This window comes from Nipponia nippon, unplaced genomic scaffold (genome assembly GCF_047370975.1).
Source record: "Nipponia nippon isolate SJK-2023a ecotype South Korea unplaced genomic scaffold, ASM4737097v1 scaffold_18, whole genome shotgun sequence".
NCBI classification, from domain to species: domain Eukaryota; kingdom Metazoa; phylum Chordata; class Aves; order Pelecaniformes; family Threskiornithidae; genus Nipponia; species Nipponia nippon.
This window is the reverse complement of record NW_028262334.1, coordinates 8,431,100-8,457,887: the sequence shown is the minus strand read 5'-3', so window position 1 is coordinate 8,457,887 and position 26,788 is coordinate 8,431,100. Positions and strand designations below refer to the sequence as shown.

At 43.7% G+C, this 26,788-nt stretch overlaps 1 protein-coding gene across 17 annotated transcripts in view; it reads right to left on the bottom strand.

Moving 5' to 3' along the window:
* FBRSL1 (fibrosin like 1) overlaps positions 1-26,788 on the bottom strand; it is a 551,682-nt gene that overhangs the window by 364,471 nt on the left and 160,423 nt on the right. The gene's annotated exons all lie outside the window — the stretch shown is intronic.

Sequence of the window (26,788 nt, the reverse complement as noted above, 5' to 3'; positions counted from 1 at the left end):
TGACACTTTGTGTGTGTAGTCTTACTGCTCCAATTATGTACCTCAAATCAGCCCCTGAAAATCCTCCTTGCTGCCAACGACGTCCCTGTGAAAAATGAAAGATACTGGAGGTGGCTTGAAAAACACTGCTGACATTAAAAACAAATGCCGTTATGCAAAGCCCTGCATTTTATTTAAATTTGTACTGCTTGAGATGCAAACAAGACTCATTTCACTACATGGCTGTGCTATTCATTTATTAACTATTCTGCATGAAATCCATTTCTAAATGATTTCACTGAAGTTCATAAGCCATTTTAAAACTCAGAAACTGATGAAAAAGGAAATGATCCAGCAGTTACAAACCTTGAACTAAAAGCCTGATGGAAATAATTTTATTTCTCGATTTAAACAGCATATGAAATTGGATTCAATCCCAAAATCATTACATGCTCTTTTTAATTAAAACTTATGAAGGTTGTAGAAAGTGGTTACACTTTCAGAAAGAAGGAACTCTTTTCTGAGTTTACTGCTGTAGTAGCCTATGACCAACATTTGGCGACAGCCAACAAACGAGGCAAACAGAACAAAGTTGCCACATTTTTACTTTGGTGATGCATGCTTTAATATTCAAAACCAGGTATTAACAAGCACTATGACTTCAGCTGGCGATAGCTAAGATTCCTCCTCTATTTTCTGGGCATCAGTAGTTCAAGGTAAACAAGAAAAAAACCCTTCAATAGGCTGCAATGGGCTTAGTGTCATCAGCTCCCACCTCTTAAGGGGGGTCCGATACGCTACCTATAAATAACACTGACAGTAAAGGGGTTTGGGGGGGTGGGTGAATTATTTTTTTATATATAGATATAGATTTATTTATTTATATTTTAATTTGTATTTTTTAAACAACCTTTCCCACTCTATTTAAGCAGGTTCTGGGGCAAAACAGTGTGCAAACTTTCTTACGTGCCCAGCTGCCCAGACCTAAGTACAGGCTTAGAGGAGTAAGTGGCTCACACAATTAGCTGTTCTCCAGGCTCTTCCCAGAGCGGGTGAAGAGGGAAGAGCTGCACTCTTCACATAGCCCAATGGGACACTTGAACCCCCACTTGTGGGAGAAGAGACACGACACATCCGTGCCTTGGCTAGGTAAGCAAGAGAGCTGAATTGTGCCCCTGCAGACCTGTGTGCCCTGTAAACCCCAAAGGATGCCTCCAAAGCCGGCTCAGAGTACCACGCACTGCTAACACCCCAAAGCTGTTCTCTGACCCCTTTATTATTCTTCACTTCAGTCTCTGGGTAACTTCGCCTGCAAGCAAAATTCAGCTGATGTTTCAATGGAGACCACACACAGATGGATGCCTCAATCCATGCCCCTTGCAACTGTCTTGAGTTCACCATGGCCAAAATAATGTTTTTTCCTCTTCTGCATCCCTTCTTGCCACTGAACTCCAGCACCAGCCTGTCCACAAGCAGAGCATTGTTCTCAACTTACGACCCACGTTGTGTTCCCATAACCACGGGGGTTTTACAGAACATTTTCTGCTTTGCTGTACTAACATCCCTCTGTCCTTTCCGCACAGGCGGAGCGCTTGCGCAGGACTGCGCTGCACATCCTTCGCTATAGCCACGTCAGCGCCATTTACCTCCCCTGTTGTTGCAGGGCTGCTGCAAAGCTCCCCGCTACCTCCCCGCTCTGAGGTCATTCCCTTCAATTGCTCCCAAGTCAACTGTTTTCAATCACACCAAACCTGAGCAGCTTCTTTTCACTTTCAGGACCTCCACAGCCTCCCTGTACCCCACTCAGCTCTCATACGCAGGCAGGCCGACTTCTATGGCCCTGTCTCCCAGCGTGGACTCGTTCATGTTTTAAAAAACCAAATTATACCGTCATCCAGCATATTTCTTGGGCAAGACCCACAGCCACAACATGATCCATTTATTACGTGTGTATTTGCAGAACAGGACGTTGCCCCAACGCAGATCCCCCCTCTGAAAGAAGTTAATGGAAAGCAGAACAGCGCAAAGTTGACTTTCTCTGCTGTGCACTGAGCTGCAGCTGAGAGTAGCGTTGCTCTGTGCAATGCAGGAGGAAAGACCCATCAGCTAAAAAGCAACAGAAGACCCAGCCATGTACCCCTTTTTAAGCAAGTATGCTCTATGCAAATTAAATCTAACGGAAGATATCACTACAATGTTAATGAAACCCTAAGCACTGAAAAAATAAGCATCAAGGGAGCATAAAAGCGTATTTTGAAACCATAGTATGCTATTACAGAAAACATCTTATGACTACCACGGTCACCTTCGCCCAACAGACTTTGCATAGTACAGAAACATTTACCATCTGCAGTATTCCTGAATAGGCATGTTCTCATCGGTCTATTAAAAAAGACAGAAGTTTTACTCGCTTGGGTCAATAAGACAGCTGTTTAAAATCATATCATGCTTTCAGAAATAAAGAGATTCTTTCAAGACCTAGTTTCTTCAAGTAACTTCTGATTCATCTGTGAATGAGCAGCTGCCTGTAGCCCAGAGCCAGTGCTGCCAGTTCCCTTTTGCAGGATACTCCGTTTGTATCTGGACCCGCAGGGAGAAGATTTAAAGATGATCTTGATCCTACATTAGCGCTTAACTTTATACACTATCAGTAGTCCCACTGAAATTACCGCCTGAAAGTTAAACAGCAGAGTAACTTCTGCAAGAATTCAGCATTACATGAAAAGCTTCAATCGACAGGAGTGCTGGTGTGCCGCCAGAAACAGGGGGACTTTCCTTAAACTCTTGGTTTGACTTAACATCCACTGAAGGCTCCATTCCTGTCAACTCTGAAGAGTGCAGGGTCATGCACCCGTATCAAGATGCAAAAAGAGGGCCTCTCATGAGATACTTATAGCTACCTTCCTTCTTACATATGCCAAATGACTGTATCTGAAACTTTCAGAGTGAATGTACTGGATACATCAAATCGCAGAAATGATATAAAATTCCTTGTGTAACCTGGGACCTCTGTGATATAATTATAATGTGAAGATTATTGTAAGATCAAAGTCAGGGAGCTGGTTAGGGTAAAATATAGAAGACAATTGTTTGCAAACTGCTCCAGCTATTGTCTTTGAGGCTTTCCAGCTACCAAATACAAGACAATAATGTTCCATCTACATCTAGTTTGGCATCTGCTTTCTTTATAAAACGTTCTAAGCGGTGCTATTCCACAACGCTATTTCACCTTATAATGGTGCAACTTACCTTGGAAAACCCCTCAGAGAAGAAGGATCAGCATTTGAGTAGTTTCTTCATTCTAATGCAGCACAAAATGATCCAAAACAAACACCGGCAAAGTTGCATTTCAGCATGACAGCAGTGATCTCAACAGCAGTACCGCACGGAGCATGAACAACAAGGTTTGCTTTCAGGTTTGGACAAGTATTGTGCAAATCACCTCTGCAAAATGACGACTTTACAGTAACTTTCCTTTTAGGACAAAATCTCCATAAAACATGCAACCCGGGTACAAATGCCAAGTGGGAACCTGCAGGATTCTTCCCTCTCTTCCCTGCTTGACCTCATTATCTGCTCAGAGCCCGCTTAGCAGCTCAGTCTAACCACTGAAACCTCACAAATTAACAGTGCTTACAAGAGTGCGTGAACCATAAGTCACCTGGGGCAACCTGCCAACCAAGAGGCGCTGCCCCATGAAGTCTCACCACGGAGCCTGAAATGAGGTTATTTTAACAGCCAGGAAAAACCCTCTCTCAGAAAGCTTTTCCCAATTCTTACCAGCATCAATTTAAAATGAAGTTATTCACATTAAAATTAAGTGAGAGAACAAGTCTAGTTTAGCATACAAATAGCTTTCCTGAGCTCAGGTTTCTGTTCAGTAATAAGCAGCTTTAGAAGGGCTTAAGCATCTTGTTTTAACTGTGTCCTGACAGCGAGGATCCTGCCCGAGAAGGTGTGCGTAAGCACTTCACCAGTGTGCTATAGGTCCAAGGCAGCAGCTTTCCCCTCCGGAGGGAAACGCTCCGCAAATCACAACCCTGCTCATCCTTGAACATTTGCAAATACCGGTTCAACCAGCAGGAGACCAAATCACCAGCTGGACTGGTTTGCACCAGCACTTCACATTCAACACCAAACAAGGCCCTACAGCCAGACAAGGTCAATAAACAGGGGATGCTCACCAGTATAGATATCAATAGATAAAACGGTACTCCAGAAACACCTTGTGGCTCAGGTGATGCTTAGAAACCAACTTCAGGTAAGTTTCTTAACTGGTTTCACACTCAAACATGCTCAAACTTACTGTTACGTTAACCGCTTTCCTCATTTCACTTTCCAGGATTCTTCTGGTAAATGACCACGCTTCCTCCAAAACATGAGGCTTTCTATGGACCTGACAACTCCAGGGCACCCTCACAAACTCCCCTTCCACTGACACCATTTGGAGGATAGGGCTTCACCCGGATTAGCTGATGGCACACCTCTGATGGTCATCAGACGCTTCATCTCTCGAAGGGCAGTATGCTTGAGAAAGGAGAAGCCAGGGAGCAGAGCTAGGAGCAGCAGGGATGACCTTAGGGCAATGGGAGGACACGAGGGAGAGAGAGGGTCAGGAGTGCGGCCAGAGACAGAGCAGTGTCTGCAAACAAAAGGCCAGCTTAGTAGGAGACCTACGGTGCGTTTCACAAGACCTCTGATCTGCTCATTTTTGAATGTCCAGACCAAAAATATCTTCCTCACAGACTTCAGGATGCTGTCTCACCGTCTCAGTGTCCAACAAAGCACCCAAGCACTTCGGCCCCCCTCTCTCTGCCTACCCATCTGCATGTTTCGCTGCAGACCAACGTACATGCCCTGGGGTGACAACTCCTGAGGAGGAGCGGGCAAAGCACAGGTATTTGCCATGCTCTATCACAAGCAAAACCTGTTATTTCACCATAAGAGGAAATTCCTAAAATTCAACTTCCTCTTAAAGTTTATTTTTAATGACCAAAGACCATTAAACTCCATGTACACAGCAGGACCTCTTATTAGAAAAAACTCTTTGAAAAGAATCATGATCAACATAATGAAGACCTCTGTATGAATTTTTATTTTCCTTTCAAAAATACTAGTGAAATATGAAAAAAGTTAAACAGTTTTTTGTTGTTGGTTGGTTTTTTTTAAACAAACAAACCAGACACACCAAGAGTACATGGCATTCCTTTCTATCAGGATGGCCTCATTTAATCAGAAACTGGAAAGAGGAAAAGCATGGGAAGGAAGAAACAAAAAGCTTGACCTCAGCAGGCGCAGAACCCGAAGCTGCAGGCGGCCCTCGCTTCCCTGGCAGGGGCAGAGGCAGCAGAGCATCCCGCTTCAGCTTTTAGGGTTTTTAAAACGTTAAACTTACTCTGTGGAGGAATCCCATGCTGAACCGCTGATAAAGAGGAACAAAGCGTTGCTTTGTGATCTGTTACTTTCTACACAGACAAAGAGACAAGCAGTTGTTTTTCTATGCAGAAATACAGGAGTAAGGTGCAAAGACGAGAAATACAAGTGGAACAACTGCGTTCAGGGACTGTTGATGCAGAGGGTATTTTGTTTCTTATGTTTAGAAATAGCCAACATGGGGAACAACAGAAAGGGAACACTCTGCATCACGTACAGCCCCCCATCTTGCTAATGAGACAAATTAACAAGAGGAGTCATTTTACAGATCTCACTTCACACATCAGACCCATGCTGAGATTGCAAGGCAGTTCTCTCAGCTGGGTTTCCTTTGATTTGTCAACTAAACACGTACTCTGAACGAATGGATCAATCCCTTGAAATGTATCCCCTTTCACTAAGGTGTTAAGAAAGCAATGTGCTTCTTTTCCAGATGAGAAGACCGCAGGAAACAAATCTGTTTTTTTAAAAAAAAACCTTTCAATTGTGCATGTTCGCATCACCGGGTGCAGATCTCCACTTTGATGCCTGTGCTGCGATTAACAGCACTCCCTGTACCTTTTCCAGGAAACTCCGGTGTGCATTAAGAAACCAGATTCTGTTACGGTACAGGCACATCGGCAGCCTCTGACGTGGTTTGTACAAAGCCATTCCTCTCCATCATCTCGGCTTTGCTCTCTCCTGATGCAAGGCCACCCACGCAAGCACACACCCCACTAACCTACCGTTGAGGGCACTAAGCTGCTAAAGCTCTGCTTTCTGCTGGGAGGGACAAGAACCGGGACAGAAGACTGGGATTGCCCCTCGGGCACTGCCAGCTGCTGTGTTTCTCCCTTTTGGAGGCGGACGTGACTCATCTCTCTTGCGTGCCCCAACAGGGACTATCCAGAAAGTTTCCACAAGGGAAGAGGAAGAGCACGTGTGGTCCCAGGACACCACGCCAGAGAGGCTTTCATCAGCAGGTGCCTTTTTTCAGCAGCCCAGCAGAAGCCTCTCCATTACGAGATTACCATATCCTGGCTCTGAACCGAGCACCAAGTCCCTCTGAAACCATTATCGTCACTCTTCCTTCCAAATGTGCCAAATATTACTTAGAAATAAGCATTACGTTATTACAATGCGGGGCTTTTCCTTTTTTTTTTTTTTTTTTTTTTAATCTCACTTTTCTGATTCACGTTCATTAGCTGGGAGGAGTGACTTGAGTCTGCAAGTTCTATGTTAGAAGTAAAAAACCCTCTAGGAAGCGTGCATGGAAAGGCAGGAAGAAACTGGAGTGGATCAAAAAGTAACTATTAAATAGTCACTTAATTCCCCGCTTCTGAAGGAAACCAATTACAGAAATCCTGCATTCACGGCATTTGAACTCGCGTTTTGTCTGCAGTACATTTCTCTATTCCTACAACTCCTAAAAGGACACTTCATGCATTTCTGGATCCAAAAGCTGTCAACAGCATTAAGTGTCAATACAGGCAGTGATCACAGCCAACATCCATCCAGTAACTAAGAAACCAAATGCCATTAAGAGCATATGTATAATGTAAATACTTCCTGCACAATCCTCATTTGACTCAAGTCCACCATCTTACCAAGCACACCATGCACTCTAACAGTTAATACGACATTGAACTGTCAGTAGGTTTCAGAGGTAACAGCTCTCTACATCAAACAGAGGCACTTCACGTAGTTAAAACTACCGTTTCTAGCTGTAAATAAAAACAGACAGAAATCACCCTGTCAATTCAATAAATTATTTGAATTAGGCACCAAAACCCCCTGTGTCTGAATTCACGGATATTACGGATGACAAGACTTAGCTCTGCAATTCTTCTGAAATCAAACCTGAAAACAGGTCAAATGATTGCTGCGCACCTGAAACGTCAGCCAGATTTACTAAGAAATCCACTCAGAGTGCAGGCAGGACCTTTAGGTGGTAATTTAATGGTATTGGGAGAAAGGAATGAATAATTCACTGGGTTTAGACAGTCAAAACTTACCGCTTTTGGTGAACTTTACCTCTGAGATTTTAGATTCATTCAAACCCAAACCACAGCCCAGCAGGTGCAAATTCATAAAAGCACAGAGTTTGCATGACTCGCTTCTAACTGAAACCACCATCCTTTTGCAAAGCAGCAGCTGTGGCAAGCGCTCTAAGAGAATAAATATTTATCCCTCCTTAAATAAAGCTGCCTTCCCACCCACGAGCGCAGGCAGAACAATCAAAGGCTTCTCAAGGACAATTAGAGGAAAAACTCCTGCTTGCCAAAGTCAACCATTGCCAGCACAGTGAAACCTGGGACATTAGCTCTACGGCTCCTTTGAGGAAAACGGCTTCCGTTACAAATCCCTGAGGATTTCAAGCTTGTTTCATAGCCAGAAGGATTATTTCCCTCCTTTCCTGGCCAGCTCTTCCTTCAGAATTCATCAATATCACTCCTTGCTGCTGAATAACATTAATGTGATGCATCATACAGCAGCTTCTCTTCCCAAGGGGCAGGAATAGCGTACTAGTGCTAACCGTATTTTTAAGTTCAGTTTATCTATTCACTGATTTCTGCTATTTCTATATCTGACTATTCATCTTTTAAAACAATCTTTTGTGATGACAAGTAACAAGATAGATCAATTCCTTTTTGTTCCAGATGTAAAGATAAATTATTTTAAGTAGATAAGAAACAGTCCTTGTCACTGAAATTGCTAAAGATGCTCAGAACAGAGAACCAAACAGCTGAAACGTTATACACTTAAGTTGATGTTTTTAGGTGGATTTTTATTGTTCTTTGTTGATTTTTCTCGCTTGTGCTTCTACGTACTCCTCAGAGGCACTGGACCGAGGGATCAGAACAGCAACATCTAGCTGGAGAAGGCCAGCAGTTGAACGTACAGCAAGGATCTAACTGGCAAGAGCCGTATTTTTGCATACAAACAGTTCATTTCACAGAGTAATGGGTTTATGCCACAGGACCTGTGTGCAAACAGAGCCTGGACTCTTCCTGAATTTGAAGGAGGTCCAGGTTGCAACTAACCTTGCAAGAGCCATGCTGGCAAGGCGGCTGGAAACCTGCAGAAGCTCACAGTACCTACAGCAGGGAAACATCTGAGCACTTACCTCCTGACATGCTTTATGGTCACTCAAACCAATATGTTCCCTGCAGCCCTTCGTTCTCCACCCTTGAAGCCCACTCTATACAGTCCCATGCAAGAGATGAAGGAAGATGCAGAAGCCAGAACCACTGGATTGACCAGCAGAGATCACACGAATATTCCTGCTGCGGCAACCAAATCACCTGCAGGTTCGGGCTCGGGTGGTGCCTAGGCTCGAGGTCTTGGAAGAACAAGGGCTCGCGGGAGGAGCGCATAGCTTGGCACCGACACTGCATGTTTCATCAACGCTGCTCACGTTAAACAAACAAGAGTTAAATCAGGGCTACCGAGGGTTCCTTCCTAGCTCCATCCCCTTTTATCACTTGCTTCTTTGCCAAGAGATGCTATCTGCAGAGTATTCGCACCCAGATTCTTATCTTTCACGTGGCAATATTGCAAATGCAAATTCGTGTTTTCTGTTCATAACAAACAGACCAGTGACTGAGCAACCACGCGCATGTGATGTCAAAGCCTAATGAAATCACGGACTCCACCAATACCCACTGACGTGTTCAGACTGCAGTCCCTACTGGGCATGTAATGGCAAAGGCAACTGCTGAGAGCATCCTGGATTGTATCCAGCCTCTTCCCCAGCGCACGCGGGTAATTAAGCTTTTGGGCATCAATTGGAAACGCTGTCTGGAAACGCTCCCTCATGCAGGATTTTCCCAGCAGAGGGCACTTTTGATACACAGACCACTTTGGATGCTGCTTTTTGTTATTCTTCCTCGCCATCTCAAAGAGCTGAAGCAGAGGTGGTGCTGTCTGCTTAAAAATAAAGACATCGTTGCTTTAGCTCTACTTTCCTTCCTCCTTCTCCCCTCCAACAAGTTTTATTAAGTTCTCATCTTTAATTCATGCCTGCAGCAGAGCTGATGTCACTTTTTTTTTTTTTTTTGCTATTAAAAAAATATCTACAAAGCACAAGCCAAGCTTGCAGTGGTATCTCACCTACTTTCCTTCTCTATTTTTATTTTCACTTCCAGTGATTTGTTAACATTCATTATCCTCAAAAACTGAAAACATATTCCACCAGAAACATGACTATAGCACTTTGAGAGGACAGCAAACAAACCATCTATTAGATTACGTGTTCCGTCCCCTGCAAAGGCAGGACACAGCCCACCAGAGACACACCACAAATTAAACCCTCCAGTTGTCTGCAGGGAAATCGCGGGGTGTTAGGGACCCAGCGAAATAAACAGCTTAGCAAGCGTTAAGGTGAATTCCCCTTTGGGAAACCGTCGTTTCACGGTGGATGCAAAGTGAGAATGAGGGAGGACGTGTGATAAGACACTGTGTGTAGGAGAATTTTCCAGCAAAAGCCCTGGGAATTGAGATGGTTTTAAGTGCTGAAACAAAAAGCAATAATAACAAAAAGGATGCCTTCATCAACTAATGCACACATCTGTCCTAAGTTAAAACACTGGGAAGACCAAGCACTGTAGTTTTGCCATAATTCTGCTTCGTTTGCATACAGCTGGGATGTGGTTTTTAGGCTGGCAGCACCATGTAGCTGACTGAAGGCCAGACAGCCTATTTCAGGGCAGTAAAGATGCCAGGAGCCCCGTCCCCAGGTTTCCTGCCATGAAATCCTATGCCTGTGCCTACCAGGGCACCGTCCTGGAGGCTAACAACTCAGCAGAGTCCAACGGCAGGCACTCGGGCCCACCAGCATCCACATCTGGCATTTCGGCTTCCACCAACAGCCCTGAGGACACCTGTGGGTAATAGAAATTTCGTAGAGGTTGATCAATGTCACGCTGCAGCCGAAGAGAAGCTCGTTCGGTAGGAAGTCGCCCAACCGAACAAGTCATTTCCTCTACAAGTTACATAATTTAGAATCACTCTGGTTCCTGTTGGCTCATGGATGAACAGTTTTGTTTTTTCAAAAGTCAGAGCAGCGGGTGGTGTGGTCATGTTGTGTGAGATAATACAAAGAGCAGAACAATTACTGCCAAAGGAAAAGACACTGTATCACAGGCTTTGTATTTTTTACCGTGTTTTTTTGAGTAGGACTTCTTGCAGAATCGCTTGTTGGCTTGTGTCAAGTTTTACTGGAACATACGTTGTTACTAACCATCTTTCCAAACCAGGAGAAGCTGTCATAAACGTGCTTAAATAAAATGCAAGAAAGTCATCGAAGATCACTGGGATTGTGCAACATTTGTGTAATAGTACGTTGGGGAGGAGGGTTATGGGAAAATCAAACCCCAAATCCCTGAGACTGTTGCTTTTGAAACAACAAAGAGTGAACCCTAAACACGTCAACAGTCATACTGAAGTCAACAGAGCTAAGCCAGTTTTCACAATAATTCCCCAAGTATTTTATTCACCTGTTGCAGGGACGGGGCACACCATTCAGCCTGTGCAAGGCAGGGAGAGGAACCGTATGAGGCAGCACAAGTACAGTGTTAAAAGCTGAACTTTGGACTCAAAAGCGAAAAAATGTGGAATTGGGCCCTTTCTATGGTTCTATATTTTTGCCTTTAGGGCTTGTTATAGGATATTTAAGTACATGATTTTGTAATGTCTTTGCTATTATTTTACAAAAGCCGTAACTGTCGATAGCAGATACTTGAAGTTAACACCACACACCAATCCTATTCTGTGTAAAGCCCAGCACCTAAATGTCTCCCCACATCAGCACCAGCTTGTAAATCATTAACAATATTGGGAAAAGAGGATATTTCCCTGTTGGCTGTTAATCACTAGCAGGCCTGAACATATATTCAGTAGCAATGATTTTAAGAAAAATACATGAAATCTGCAATAAAATGATGTTTGGCCGGATTCCCAATCCTCCATAGTCCACAGGCAGCTTTCTGCTGCCTCCAGCAGGCTCTGAACGACACGGCACTACGGGCTGCGTGATGGTCCTTATAAAAACGAAAAACCACTCAGAAAATCCTCACGGCCACCAGTTCCAGTATGCACACACAACATGACTATGAGTATCTAAACTATCATTTTCCAGCTATAGCCTTCACATAAGCTACAAGAAAGCTTGGTGGCCATACCTGAATTCTGTAATTCAGACAAATGAGGTAACAAGGAGCAAACCGGTCCCATGACTCATGGCAAAAAGATGGATATTTTTATGCAGACATAGCTCTCGACTGTGTGGTCCCAAAAACCACGCTGTCATCACCACTGAGGGCGCAGGAGGAACTATCAATATTGGCACTATGGCCAGAAGGAATTTTTATAACATTATAGGCTTCTGGATTAATAATAACAACAACAAAAAAAAGCTAGCAAACAAACTTTGTGGAAGAACAGTGAAACAGTTTTGAGCAAACCTTTTCATACAACCTCCTCCCCCACACCCAATCCTCTTGCTTCGTTTGCCTTTACCCTTAAAACATTGATTATCCAAGCAGCCGGCCAGCGTGCCCGTGCTGATTTATCACAAGGAAAAATACATCCGACTTCCAGCTCTTGTAGGATTGCAGCAGCCCAAAGACTTCAGCTGCTCCCACCTACCAACAGCTTCCCCGGCGAAGGGAGAATGAAGGGATTGTTTGCATCTCTCTACAGCCCTGAAAAGCTTCGTGCCACCACTGAGCTTTTGCTGAATAGACACGGTGCCAGAAGTCAGTGCCTGTGAGCTCCTGCTTGTTTTCAGGCCTGGCAGTGATGGATTACGTACAACCACGAGTTGGGCACAAACCAGCTGTCTATCTGTCTTTTCCAAACATCTTGCTTCGGTTTCTGTATTATAGAGGTGCCAATGCCTTGTTTCAGGATGCCTACTGCATAAAGAGCACATATTTCTCTGAATATTTTACTGTCACACAGAGGGACTGGACTTTTTTTTTTTTAATGCTGTTACTCCTTCCCCAGCACATTCCCCATAATAAAAGTCTCCCTGTTCCCAGAGGCCTGAAGCTGAAATGACAAACTGCACTACAGCTTTTCTCCACACAGAAACCCAGGCACGCAGATCCTGCTGTCTGCTGACACACGAGAAACCTGTGCCACACACCCCCCAACCCTCCTTCCACTCCTGCCGGGGTGCCGCCTCTGTAACAGCAGCACCCCTGAACTTCATGGTCCTGCTGCCTTTCCATTACGGACTAGGGGGAAAAAATTGAGAAAATCCAGCTAGCATTCCCCTCCTGGCCCTTCACACAAACCCTAAAGGGCGAAGCAGCGTAACAGCTTTGCAGAGAGTCTAAACCTGCCGTGCCCAAGACTGTATACTATCCTTTGTGTTAAGGTATACATACGCTACATGTATAGGCACATATACAAGCTGGCGCGGGATTCAGTTACTCCAAACGATGTCTGGGGGAAAGGGCTGTAAACAGCATCCATCCCAGACAGCTAACTTGGGGGGCAGGGAGAAGATAAAAAATACTAGTTATTGAATTCGGGTCTGTCCATCACCAGGATTAAATGCTGAATACCCTTTGAAAAGCCTTCCAGTTTTGTGGCAAAAGCCGCGGTAACACCGCCACGCTGTCCCGCAAAGTCAAAGCAATTCCCAGGGAACACCCTGGATCTGACTGCAGCACTGCCTACATAGCAAGAGCAAAACCAAAACACAGATGAAAGATGTTTCCCCTCTTCTCTCCCTGAAGGAAAAAAAAAAAAAAAAAAAAATTCTTCTTAGGTTGAGAAGGAGATCACAGGGAAGAAAACATGTAGGAGTCCAGACGAAAGGATAGAGCTGTAGACCAGGCATCGCTGCATCTGCTCCAGCTACACACAGTTGTTTAAAAAAAAGCATTATGAATTTTTCTCTCTCTTTAGATGTCTTGCCTGGATGCTTTAAAGCAGCCTCAGAGGAATGTGCTCTTGGGTCTGAATCCCGTAGGAAATTATCCTTTGTGGTGGATGGTCTCCCCTTGGGGCCTGTCTGTGTGTTTTGCTTTCATGTAATCCTCCCACCTTGGTTTTCTAATGTAATGCTATCCACATTATTATAGCTCTTTGATACTCTCAAATGGTACTTACTCATGCTGTCGTATTTTCAGCTCTTCCAGACTGGGTCTGACTGGCTTGGATGGCTTGTGGTTCGTGCCATAAATATTTAGTTAAGTCACCAAAAGATATCATGGAGCGGTTGCGTGCCAGTGGCAGACACTGCACACAGGAGCGCCCGGGCCATCTGCCCTTTCCAAGCGGTGTGTGCTGGTGATGTGCACAGGCATGTGCTCTGCAACAGAAGCCTAAAATACAAGCACCACTCTGTCAGGGTTTGCTGACAGCTGCTAACTAGTTTTTTGTCCTAGTTCCCTTTTCTTTCTACAACTTCTGTTCCAAGAAAGTTCAGCAGATTACATGCAAATTTTTGAGACAGTTCATTACTGCATTTTACATCAATTTTACCAACAGCCTGCCAGGTCCAGCATCCTGACCTGTAGACAAGAGTCCCTCTACGCTGCCTACGACTGAAGCTTTCTCAAAATGCATGAATCTTCACTACCACTACTGCTCTCATTTGCACTGAGAGCAGGTTTTTGTGGTTTCCTTTCTAGTTCCTCTGCATCACACAACCTCAGTATTAGGTTTGCATCATCTTCGTTGCCTCACTGATGCACCACGGGAATATAACCATAACGCCAGCCTCCACTTTGGGTGTTCTCTTTTCTTCATTCTGGCATGAATTTACACCCTGACAAGTCGGATCTTTAATATCCTTCCTACACACATGCACAGAGACAACTTCAGTACCGCCCCCGCTCACACAGCGGATACCCTTAAAAACATGAATCAACGTTTACCCGCAGTTTTCCTACAGTGCTAACTACCAGCAGTTATCGCCCATGTGTAGGAACAAACTCAAATACCACTATGTGGCTGACTGCTCTCCCGTGGTTTCCCTCTTGAAAGTTATCTCCACTTGTAACGCAGGCTTAATAACAGCGAGGAAACGCAGCCCAGAGTAACAGAATATGGGGGACCTGGACTCTGTTTCTAATCCTCCTGTTTGCTTGCGGGATGCCCACAACTAATCCAGCACTCATCACACGCCTGCCTTCAGTTTTCCCATCTGCAGCACTGCAATAATAATTCTAAGAAATCAATGACAAAAGGTAAATTCTGTAGCTATTTGATTATTACCAACAACTGTGTGTTGCACTCAAGCTCCAAGCTTTTCATCTAATGCTGGGAAGTATTTCATGAACACAAGGCAGATAAACTTCACAGCATGCGTGAAGAGGTGAGAGCAAGCATGCTCATTAATGATAGTTTCCCTTAAATTTTGAAGGCTTCTCTGAACAAGAAACTCAATCTTGGCTGAAGAAAACTGTGATCACATCCCAATTAAGTTGGCCCATTGCTATATAAGCTTCACTGCTACAGCTACGTGAATTCCTAGCCTGAATTGGTCTAGCATTAAAAGACGTGGAGAAGAAATGCCAGGTCACGCATCACTGCCCCCCGTTTATTGTATTTTATAATATATAGTATATTCATACAATATTATTAATTGTATTATTATTCTAATTATATAATAGATTAGTCCACAGCAATAGGGGTTAAGTAAACCTTTTTTTTTTCCTCCCTCCCTTCCCTAAGGAGGGCTGATACAAAGGAGAAATGTTCGATCCCATTTACAAGATCCGCCCTGAGCCGGTGCTCAAACCACCTCATGTGGTAGCAGTCCTCAGGCCATTCCACCAGAGCAGGGCTCCAGCCACAGCAGCAGAGCAATTCTGCTTTGTCTTACTGTCAACCGTGTTGAAAAGCAGCAAAAGTAGGAAGAGGTTTTGCTTCATTCTCCACCGCACAGCAATAAATTGCCATAGCACAGCTGCAGGCAGCTCAAGCTTAAGGAAGGAAGAAAACAATTTGGGGCTCACATCTGTGCAGCAACTAAGAGAACCTGCCCATCTCTGTTCCACCAAAGGACTGACCTAGCTACGCTGTTCACTTTTGCTGATGACATTAGCTTTAGGAAACTCTCAGCATGTTTATTTTGCAAACAGCATTTTGCTTGGAAACTACAAAAGAATCAGAAGTGCCACTTGCTGTTAGACAACATTATAATGCAAAATGAAGCACAACCATTGTGATGGGAGAACACATTCATTAACTCAAGAGAGTTGGCAGTCTTCTGATATTTAGTAGATTTTTCTCAAATTCAACCCCCTGGAGTCATGTGATCTGAAATTCTAAATTTTCTTCCTTTAATAAAGCGTTTTTAGCAGCCCCCATAACTGCAGGAGTGGAAAGTTACTTACCTAAAGGGCAAGTATAAAGATTTAAAAATTTTATGTTGAAGTATCATCTATTTTCAGGGCAATATTATGATGCTGAACATCAGGTTTGGTAATTCTGAACAACCAGCATACAGGACTTCTGTTCCTTATCTGTATATCAAAACCTACATTATTCATTGGTTTCTCTTTTTAAGACAGTTTATGACTGCTTACAAAACAAAGACACTGGAATTCTCAAAAGCCATGGGCCTAATTCCCATTTTTGTTACAGCTACACAATTGTGCTGACTTGCAAACAGTTCTGATTGACGTTAGGATAACGCAGAAATCATAATCAATTGATTCTTGCACGATATAATGGCCTTTTTTACTTTTTTAAGCCATCTTTGACCTGAAAATACCTCTGCACTTTGAGGACAGTCACAAGGTGTGTGTTACTTCAAAAGTACCAAGCAGTATTCCTGAAAACTTTCCCAACAGGGCCCCTTAGAAGAGCACAAATGGATCTACAGAAAGTCTGTTACTTCTGTAAGAAACCAAACCGGACATGTCAAGTTGCAGAGGAACAGAAGGAGATGGCCACATCCTTTGAAGATGCATTAGCAAAAACAAGTTTGGCTATCGCTTATTTTCTTCATGCATCACTTATCCAAAGAACCAGTAGCTCGGGAGAAGTCACAGAAAAAGAAATAAGGAAAAAAACAAAACAAAACAAAACAAAACACAAACCCAAAGAAAAAACCCAAGTTTTACTTCCTTGCAGTATATTTGGAAAGCCCACCCTTCGCACTGACGTCCCCATTTTATGCAGCACACAAAATAGCCTCCTTGGCCAGGAGGACACCTGTCTTCCACCGACAGAAAACCTCAGCAAGTTGACAGGCCTTAGATGAATGAAGCTTAATGACAAATGGGGAAAAAGACCAGGACAGCATCTAACCTGGTTTCCTTCTGCCCTCCACAGTTTGCCTACACAACCGATAGAGCTACAGTCCTTTCAGTGCTGCTAACACTAATTAGATCTGCACAGCTAGAGTGGAATACATTAAGGTTAAAAAAAAATTACCCTCTGAACCCACTAGTACATATCCACAGGAACTACTCATTTAAACTTCAACTTAAATACGTATTTATCTTTGTGCTCTGAAGTCCAATATACCTCATTTTCAATTTAACCTCTCCTCTTTTACGCTTTGTAGAAGTTGTATGAGATCATTTATGTAGAGATTTAATACTTGGAAGAGCCAAACATTTCAAAGGGTCAGCAATCACCACACACAACCCTCGCACCCTGTCCAACCAGAGAGATACAGGCAGAAACTGTCACGTACACGTCAGGAAACGTTCTGCGTTTCACATCCTTGGCAAAGCATGGGAAGGCGTAGCTGCAAGGAGGGGAACGCAGGCCAGATCCTCCAGAAACGTAAACTGTAAACATCACTCCTCTGACTGCAAGCTGGCTCACAGAGTCGGACTCACATATTCACTGAAGCCACTGGGGCAGCTCGTAAGGCAAAGCAATTCTCAGGAGGAGGAGAAGGTAGCAGATATGGAGCCAAGGTGGGGAAATTCAAAGCCCAGAACTGGAACGGAGACCTAGCCGTGCACTGCTCCCCCGGAGCTTCGTCTCAATGTGCTTATCCATGCCACGCTGCACCTCCCTTCCCAAGAAGCACCACTCGCCGAACAGGGCACAGTTCAGTGTGCATTAGGCTGACAGACCTAATCCCCCTGCATTTTTATTTTTTTATTATTTTTTTAAAGAGTAAATCAAGGGATCCATCATCTAGAGGTATCTTTCAAATACAGGCAAAAATTCTTGCAGGCTGCATTCAGCCCGTGTACACAGTTGTAAAGTTACAACCTCTCCTTTGCTAACCAGCAGTGTTCCAGCTCTGAGCAATTCAAAGCAGAAGCCCAGCGTGAAATCCCCACACAAACATATCGAGCAAGATGCTCTCAATACCTTCGTTTTTTCAAGCTTGATTTTATAACATTTTGACGGGGTCCAGAGACTGCCATTTGTACCCTTGACCCAAAATCAAGAGCACTTACATCTTTTTAATCTGAAATGTAGATTTAATAGCTTTATATTAGGTCTGTTCTGATGGCGCCTTTGAAAGTCAAATTACTGCTACTAGCACATGACAGGTTAGAATGGTTTCCATTATACGCTATACAAGCCTCTCATCAATACTAGAGTTCCTAAGGGTCACAAAATGTCAGTCTTGCAACTTCTGTGTGTAATAGGAAGATATTATGCCTGGTTTTAGACGTGAAATAGTAAGGAGCAAAGTACCTTAAATAACCTGCCGAAGGTCATATGTGGATCTATAGATGACCCATGCCTTTTGTACCCCACTCGGGCAGTGTAATCAGGAAACTGTCCTTCTTTCTTTTATGATTGTGTTAATACCTAAAGGGGATTTTTATGTAGTATAAATTAGGGATGAAACATTTCTTTCCAGTGGAAAGACCCCAAAACCACAACTACGCACAAACATCAACTTTTAGTCATTTCAAGAAGCCTTGTTTAGAGGTATTATTTTAGCCACTTACTTAGAGTAGTAAGACACAGTAAGTCTATGCAGTAGAATGAAATTACTTTAATTGATTAAGGGGAAAATCAGCACATGGCGTTCAGAGTGCCTGCCTCAAAATTAGAGATGAAACCATTTCAACTTGGCAAACTAAATGCTAGAATTATAGTTTAGTAGAAGCTTTCTTAATTTCTTTGCATCAGCCAAACTCTTCTCCCCCCTTCCTTCATTCCTCCTCCTTTACACACAACCTCAAGTAACTTTACTGTGCTAATATCCCCAGAGAGCTGTAAATTCTCAATGAAAGCCCAACAAAAAATTGGAACAAATCTAACACGAGATTTCAAATGCAAATTCTAAATAATCTGTAACCGGCTTTTTTTTTTCCTTGTTTGGATTTACATTGAGTTTCTATCCATTCTCTTTTCTGAAGGTTTTACTGCACTGAGGAGGCTCATAACGTAATATGTGACAGCAAGCATAAGTTAATGAAAGACAGTAACTTTTCGAAGCATACATGCAAATACAAAATATTCTGGAAGTATAACTAACATGGGCTTCTCTCTTCAAGGAGAGTGCCCTTTCGAAACAGGGTCTGAAAGCATGCCCCAGCTTGGCTTTCAAGAACCCACCATGTACTCGTTTTAGTGGCTTGAACCCATTTTATACTTGAACTCAAGTATAGCTCACAAGAAGCAATATGTAAGGGTAAGCAAACAAAGCATATCCCCAAACACCCTACAAACACTGATTAGCTTCTCGCTAGTACAAAATACAACTTCTAAATGTATGTGTCTGGCATGTATGGACAGCTATTATCACTTTCATCTTGAAATAGTCTCAGCTACTTCAGAAGTCTGTGTGAGCAGAAAGACTGTAACTGATTGTTTATTTTTTTAATCATACATCTGAACGTGTATCCAAATGTGTAACAACAAGCAAATCTGATTAAATCTCTTGTACTACCTACTGCAAGAAATAGATCCCTATGGGCCATAACAGGCTAGAAGTAAAAATAAAGTAAGGTAAGTAAAGAAAAAGTAAAGCAATATGCCCACTGTGTCTTAAGAACTGCCCACCCCAAAACCTGCCTCGCTCCGGCAAGTGGCGTGGCAGCTCCCGAGCGCCTGGCAGAGCAGCGTTACAGCCGTCGGGTAGCGCAGACGTAGCCCGGAGCTTACTGAAGCTTTGCAGATAAGAGATAAGCAATACTTTATATTTCACTCAGATGTAGATTATGAGCCAGGGAAAAGCAAGCTTAAAAGGTGAATGGCTTCTTTTGGCATTAGCTGAAATCTCTGTATAGTCTCCAAAGAAAGCCGACAGCGAGGTCAAGCTACAGTATGGGAATTCTATAGTCAATAAACCCCCTGGTTTTTAAGCTCTGAGTCAGAAAAATTCAATGCGGATGACCACTTATTGAAAGGGTCATCATCCAACAGAGCAAAAATTGCTAGAGCAACAAAGAGCCCAGAAGTATTCCTCCGTTTATAGAAACCACAGAGAAGGGCAAATTCTAAATCTGTCTCCTCCTAGTATTAATCTAGTTTGCCTCCAAGGATCAATTTATCCAGTAGAAACCGCATTGTGATGGTGCAGTCGAGTTCCTTCTCTGAAATCTGAGCTTAAATCATAAAACAAAACTATTGTTTTATGGCTGCATGCTGACATTTAAATACTTCTCTAGCATTGAAAGCGCAGCTCAAGCACTGCACTGATAAGCAAGAAGGGCAGATGTGGGCTCTCGCCCCAAGCTGGTTTTTTCAGTTTTCCTCAGTGGAGCAACTTTACTTTTTACTATACTCGAGGTGACTGCACGGTGCGTTGGCATTCTCAGGATGTCATAGAGTCAGAGCTTAGAAAGAACGCTTACAGATTTCCCACTAACTCCCAAGGCCCTGAGTATTTCCCTATGGGAGAGCAGTTCACAATGCACCCTGTCTAACGATGACTGCGCCCATTAGGCTACGCCTGCACCTGCGCTGCTGGGGAAAGAACGATCCTAACGTAGCACTAACCTCGCCCGGGCGCTCTCGTACCAAGACCATCGAAGCAAAGCTTGAGCGGGCTCCTCCATGGATCCTGTAGCAGGACTTCTCATGCATTAAATGACTCACTGTGAAACAAAGCCAGCTTACCGAGTCTTACAGTAGAACATCACATTGCAGCGCAAATAAAAACCTTTTATATCTAAAGGCAGATACTCCTCCCTCACAAGTCCAACTTTTTGCAACCGTTCCCCTTTCTGATATTAATTCTTAAAGCATCCAGTTATATTCTTCTTCTCCTCACTTGCTCACATTGGTGCTCCCAAAGCAATGAATTTGTTTTGCTAAGTACTGCAGTCAGGGGAGATGGGGAACGCGAGGCACAGATTAAAAAATTGCTCAGGCTGGCTTGTTTCTTAGCACCTCACCCTTTTGATATATCTGTGTGGTAAGCTCAACACCGAACGGCACTTGACTCAGCCTCAGTTTAGAGTAGGGAGAAATTAATTGCAATCTAATAGGATTCAAATTGGTACAAGGGATCCCATCATTACGGGACAAGAAAGAGTAAAACCGCAGTACATTAGCTGGCTAGCAAAGGGCTTCGGTCAATGCAGCGGAACAGGCAACACCATTGCTGAGACATGATGAATTGATACCTCAATAACTGTAATTTATTAGTCGGTAGTGCTGAACTAGCATACGAACCAGGTGGGAACGGAGTAAACCTACGCAGTGTTTGTGGAAGGAATGACATTCCCTTTGCAAGGTCTAACTTGAAATAATTTTACACTGATGTGAAGATGTGTCACAGCTTAATTCAAGCAGCAGTTATGCGTACTGGAGGATGAAAGTGTAAATCAGCAGCAGACTGGGAAACAGAAGGCTCCCGGTATCCAGTGTCAGCGGAGTTGCTCCCTCACTGTGCAACCTTTGACAAGTCACTTGACCTCCTGGTGCTTCAATCAAGGCAGCTACAGCACTGGGTTAGAAGCAAGATTCCCATCGCAAGCCACGTTCGCCCTCTGCACTTAGATCTTGGGTAAACTGCAGCCCCTGCCTCACCGTATTTGAAATCAACATTGGAATTATTACACAAGACTGGCCTGTGGATATTTAAAGTCATGTGTGACAAACAGGCTTTATGTAATGAATTATGGTTAAGCTGCGAGAGTAAACTTGACAGACATGCACACGCATTCGCATTCACACAAAGCCCAACTGTCCCACTTCCACATGAGCAGCTCCAAGGGAACATCTATAACGCGAAATGAAGGCTCAGTTGTGGCACGGATGAACGCACCTGCAAGGATTTCCTCCCAGGTAGCACACAGCCAGGGTAGCAGAGCCCGAGGCAGCAGAGGTTAACAAGCCTGGATCCCCGTGGGCTTACATTCCTGTTCCTCCTCTCTGCTGAAGCCTGTGCGACTGAATATTCATAACTTGTTGCTAAATTAAGCAATCATTCACATGGCTAGTAATGCCACGCTCCCCCCTGATTTTGCTGGGCAGGCAGAATTTTAGGAATTTGGAATATTCTCCACTTAGTTTCAGAAAACAGAATGTAACCCACCAGCACTGGAGGTGCCAGCACAACTCACTGGCAGCTGCTATTCCCCTCCCGTCTTCTGTTGGGGAAAATCTTTTGGATGCCAAACCCCCTGAAGCACAGGGCTACCAAACCCCCCGAAGCACAGATCTACCACCCTCACACCTAGCTGGACCTTAGCAACTCCTTTTGCCTCTGCCCACCCGAGGGCAGGGAGGGAAAAGCAAAGGTCTCCCGGGCAGGCACCCCTGGGAGGATCAGAAGACCACACTGGAGGTGAAGGTCCGAGTCTCCAAGTAAACAAATCCCACTGCTGGGAAGAATAAAAGGGATGAATTCATACTAAATTGCAAAAACTGTTTTTCTTGGCAAGCCAGGGCTTTGACAGCCCTTTTTAGCCCACTGCAATCAGCTTTATGTGCGTCTCATACTCTAAGCTGCATAATCAAGTGGGGCTATTTCAGAGTAATGGATACCTGAGCCCTTTCTCAAGCATGCATAAGTGGATCTATTCCTTCCTAAAGCTTCCCGAGAAGCCAGTTACTAAAGACAGCAAACCACAAAATTATACACTCAGTATTTCTAACCAGCTCTTCACCCTAGAAGACCTTTGGAGGGTTTATAATTAAGAAAAAGAAAATGTTTAGGCTAGAAAACTGGCCCAGCAAGTTTGTTATCAAGATCCTTCCCTGGGTTTGTACTGTGGAAACACCCTCAGTATTCACACCTAGTTCTCAATCATGAGATGATGATTAATACCAGCATTAGATCATCCTCAGCAATTGCCGGAGCTTTCTGCAAGGTTCTTCGTGGATTGAATTATTGAATGGTGCTCAGCACCTCCAAGCAAGCTCTTGGAAACTGAAGCTGGCATCCATCCTGGGCACCTGATGTGGCACATTCACATGGCATGATGCAGAAATACTAGCTTGGATGGAGTAACTTCTCTGATGTCCTCCATCTGAACTGCTTCGTCACGCTTTGGGTCAGCTCTGAGCTGATGCGACAGCGCTGCTTCCAAACCTAGTCAAGTCTCTGCATGATGTTCCACAACCAGTCCCTTAAATCTTGCTAGCAAGACCAAGACTCCTACAGCAATGACCTCCTCCCTTCCTTCTTTACGTCGAAAAAACAGCTTTGTATTTTCCTGTACGTTAATAAAATAATCACCGTGTCCCCTACTACTTTTCTTCTGTATATTGCAAGCATTTTAAAAAGGAAGTAAAAATTATTATCTCCATGTTACAGATAAGCAACCACACAAAGGACGGCTAAGTAATTTACCCTGTGCCCAACAATCTAGTGGCAGAACTCAGTAGCATAAATCCTTTAACCTCAACAACTCCACCAATTAGCACTATTGGCAAGAATACAGCCTCCTCTCCTCTCCCAGACAGAGTTATTTTTTGAGGAGGAGGAGGAAAAGGGTTTTAAAATTATGTGTCTGCAGTGTCTGGAAACAGGAAAAAAAAAAAACAAAAACCAAACCAACTCAAACACTAACTACCATCGTGCTAGAGATCAAGATTCCTATTAAATTCAGAAATAAAAATATCACATAGAAGTTAATTCCTTATGGAGTGACTACCAGGTGAAAGCCAGTGATAGCGAAAAAGATCATATCACTTGTTTAATTTTTATTTTAACATACGTAGTTCAGCATTGGAAACGGCTAATTTTTTAGATAGGTAGAAGGAAAAGATTGACTTTTACTGATTAAATCCTAATTCTGTCGGAATAAGCTTTGAGTCAACAAGTACATCAATACTTAATTAGGAATTAACTAAGGGCTCTCATTTGTGTAGTTGTATTAACAGCCTTTGTTGCATAAAATGACTAAAAAGGCCTTTCAGACTAAGCTGTTTTAGCAGATACACCTTAAGCAATTACTGTACATCTCAACCGCTCTGTGAATGGCAGGATATACCTGATCAATGTAAGTCACCCAGTGCTGAATACTGCAAAAAACTCTGTTTTCTACGTTCTGCAAATGAATACAGCTGAAGTCATTACCAATGTAAGTTAAAGACATTCTGCTGAAATAAATAAATAATAACCGTTAGGAAAATAAGCACATGATGCCACAGAAGGAAGCCCCTGAAATGATCAGAAATCCTATTTTGAGTCCCATTAATGGAGCACAACATACATCTTGCAACAGCTTGCACATTTTATTTGCCTGGATCTATCAAAATAGAGGAAAACACATTTATTCTAGTAAGAAGTATCAGAATACAAAAATGGAAGTAAGAGTAAACTGGTAAGTGGGATTTATGTAAAGGCTTAGGTGAGTGAGGAGCACATCGTATCAACAAATCGCTGGGATTTAGGTTCTCATCTAAATGAATCCTTGTGGTGGTAATTTCTTGTATTTGTGTTTACAAGACTTGAGTAGCAGAGACCTTACTCTCTTTTTTAAATGAAGCTGGCTCTTACCAGAAGACCTCACAAGTCTGTGAGAGCTCCCACTTCTGCCCCTCCTAATCCAGCCTCATCGGCAGGATGGTGCTGAGGAACATCCAACAGCTGCTCTTCCAGCCCCTTCAGCACCAAAAGCCCAGCGTGCGTGAATGCTCCTCCTCCAGTTAAGGGCAGAGCCACCCACCTGCAAGCCTCCAGGGTCTACATCACTCCTAATTTCTTGACACAACTCACACCTTCTTTTTCATTTTGCAATTGAAATAATTTTTCATAAACCCAATTCTTCCCTGTGCTCTCAATTTCAAGAAACGATAACAACCAGGTATTTGTCAAGTTCCCATACAACTTACTCTGTAACTCGGCTGCCTTTGGCTTTGCCTTAGGCTTATGCCTATCTGAGGTGACCCAAGGTTGCCAGACAACAATTCAGCTCCTACTAAATAACACGCACGCAAAAAAACCAACCAACCAAACGAAAAAAACACAACAAAAACCAACAAACAAAAAACCAAACCACCACAAAAAACATACTACTTTTTTTTTCTCTGGGACAATGTAGACTTTATTACATCTGCTATTACAACGTGCCTGTAACAATGTTCTCTAACAAGCAGCCCTAAGGTCAAATGTGTCCCGTGATCAATTTACTAGAGGTCCCTGGTGCTGCTGCTGTGGGTAGACTGTCTGGGGGAAAAAAAAAAAATAAAATAATCCCTTTATTCCTTTGCTTCACTGTAAGGGAAAAAAAAAAAAAAAGCTGTCACAAAGACATTTTTCTTCTCCCTCTGCTCTTGACAAGTCAGGTAAACAGGGAGGGAATACTAGCTGCAAAGGGCTGTAAGAGACCAGAATTTTTACAGGCATATAAAAACATACTGTTTATTTACCAAGCTACTCAATGCATGAGGATGATTCAGAACAAGGCTAAGGGGATTGGGAAGATGTCTTAGCAAAACACCTGCAAAGCTATTTTGCATGAGGACAAATAAAAGGCACTCTGGATGTGAGTGTCGTGTGGTCTTCTTTATAGAAGAATTTAACAATTCAGTACATTGCTATGCTCAAAGCACTCTGACAAGCAATCACTAATTCAGAGATGTTCTGAGCAGCGTAGCCATTGCTTTAACCTACTCCTAGTTTGTCTGTAAAGCTGTGGCTGTTTATCTATTTTTGCTCAACAGATCAGTATCGACCACTGAGTAACGCCTATACCCAGAAAAGCAGACTTGCTCCAGAAATCGCTTCCTGCTTGCACGCAAGCAGCAGGGAAGGAGTTAACCTCACTGGCCAAAATGGCTGAGTACCACTCTTACTCATGCCCGACTGCATGACTTTTGTTTCACATACTGTGATTTATTTTCAGCTCTACGTGCGGGTTTTAGTCACAGACTGGCACTGACGTTAATGGGAGCTGCCCTACTCGGCCCCACAACCTGGAGTCAGACCGGAGCTCCGGGTGCCTCCAGTTATTAGTAGACGATTCTTGGGATTGTCTGCTTATTCGCTGTGCACCGATTCCCATCACTTCTGATTAAACATGGTAATTCCTGCGAACACGGAATGAGCAGCCCCTTTAAAAGACACTCCTCCTCCTCCTCCCCCCAAAAGAGTACCCTTCGCAAATGACCTATAATGGGTCTAAATAAAGCCTGAGCTGTTCCTTACTCATGCATAACTTCATTGCTTCTGTTCCCTCCACACCCTGCCCAGTTGGCATAATTTGCAGAAGGGTTTTGGCATGGACAATTGAAACACCCACATGCTGCCTGAACTGCAAAGCTCGATCCTAGAGTCCTTTTCTTTCTGAGCGATAGCTAAATGGGGCTTTTATTTTGGTAACACAGGCCCCATCTGCACTGGAGGTTTCAACCCATGCAGCCTGAACTCCAGCCATGTTCCCAGATGAGCACAGCTGCAGTCTACAGCATCTCACCCCACGCGATGGCTAGAGAAGGCTTAAAACCTGGCAAAACTCCAACCTTTACCTTTCATAGGACCAGAATAAAATTGCCCCTAAATTAGCAGGCTCCACCTCTAAAACCCCAGAAAACCCCAGAAGTCACCACACGCGGTAATTAGCACACACACCTTGGGGTGGTCCAAAACCAAGACACAAACAAAGAAGGAGCATGGGCCACAAGGAAGAGTCACAACCTTCTTCCAAGAGCACGCATTCCCCACGCCGGTGCCATAGCCTGAAACAATCTTAATCCATCTTTCGCTTGAAGCAGAGACACCACCGCCACCGACGAGGATATGACAGTGACAAAGGAGGGCTGAAATTCAGACCCAAATTGTTATTCCCCTCAGCTAGGCAGTTATGCACAAGAAACACTGCTTGTAAACACTTCTTTGTCAAACACTCAATTACAAGCTGCTTTATGAACAAAATGAGCTAGTCGCAAGGAAAGCAAGAGACGAAAATGGGGAAGCAACCTAAAATGGCACGCAGCCATTACGCCACCTCGTCCCGCAGTAAGGCTCAGGGCCGTGCTGCCAGCCCCTCTCACAGGAGGGCACGGACGCGCGCTGGGAAAACACTGAATTCCGCCGGTCAGAATG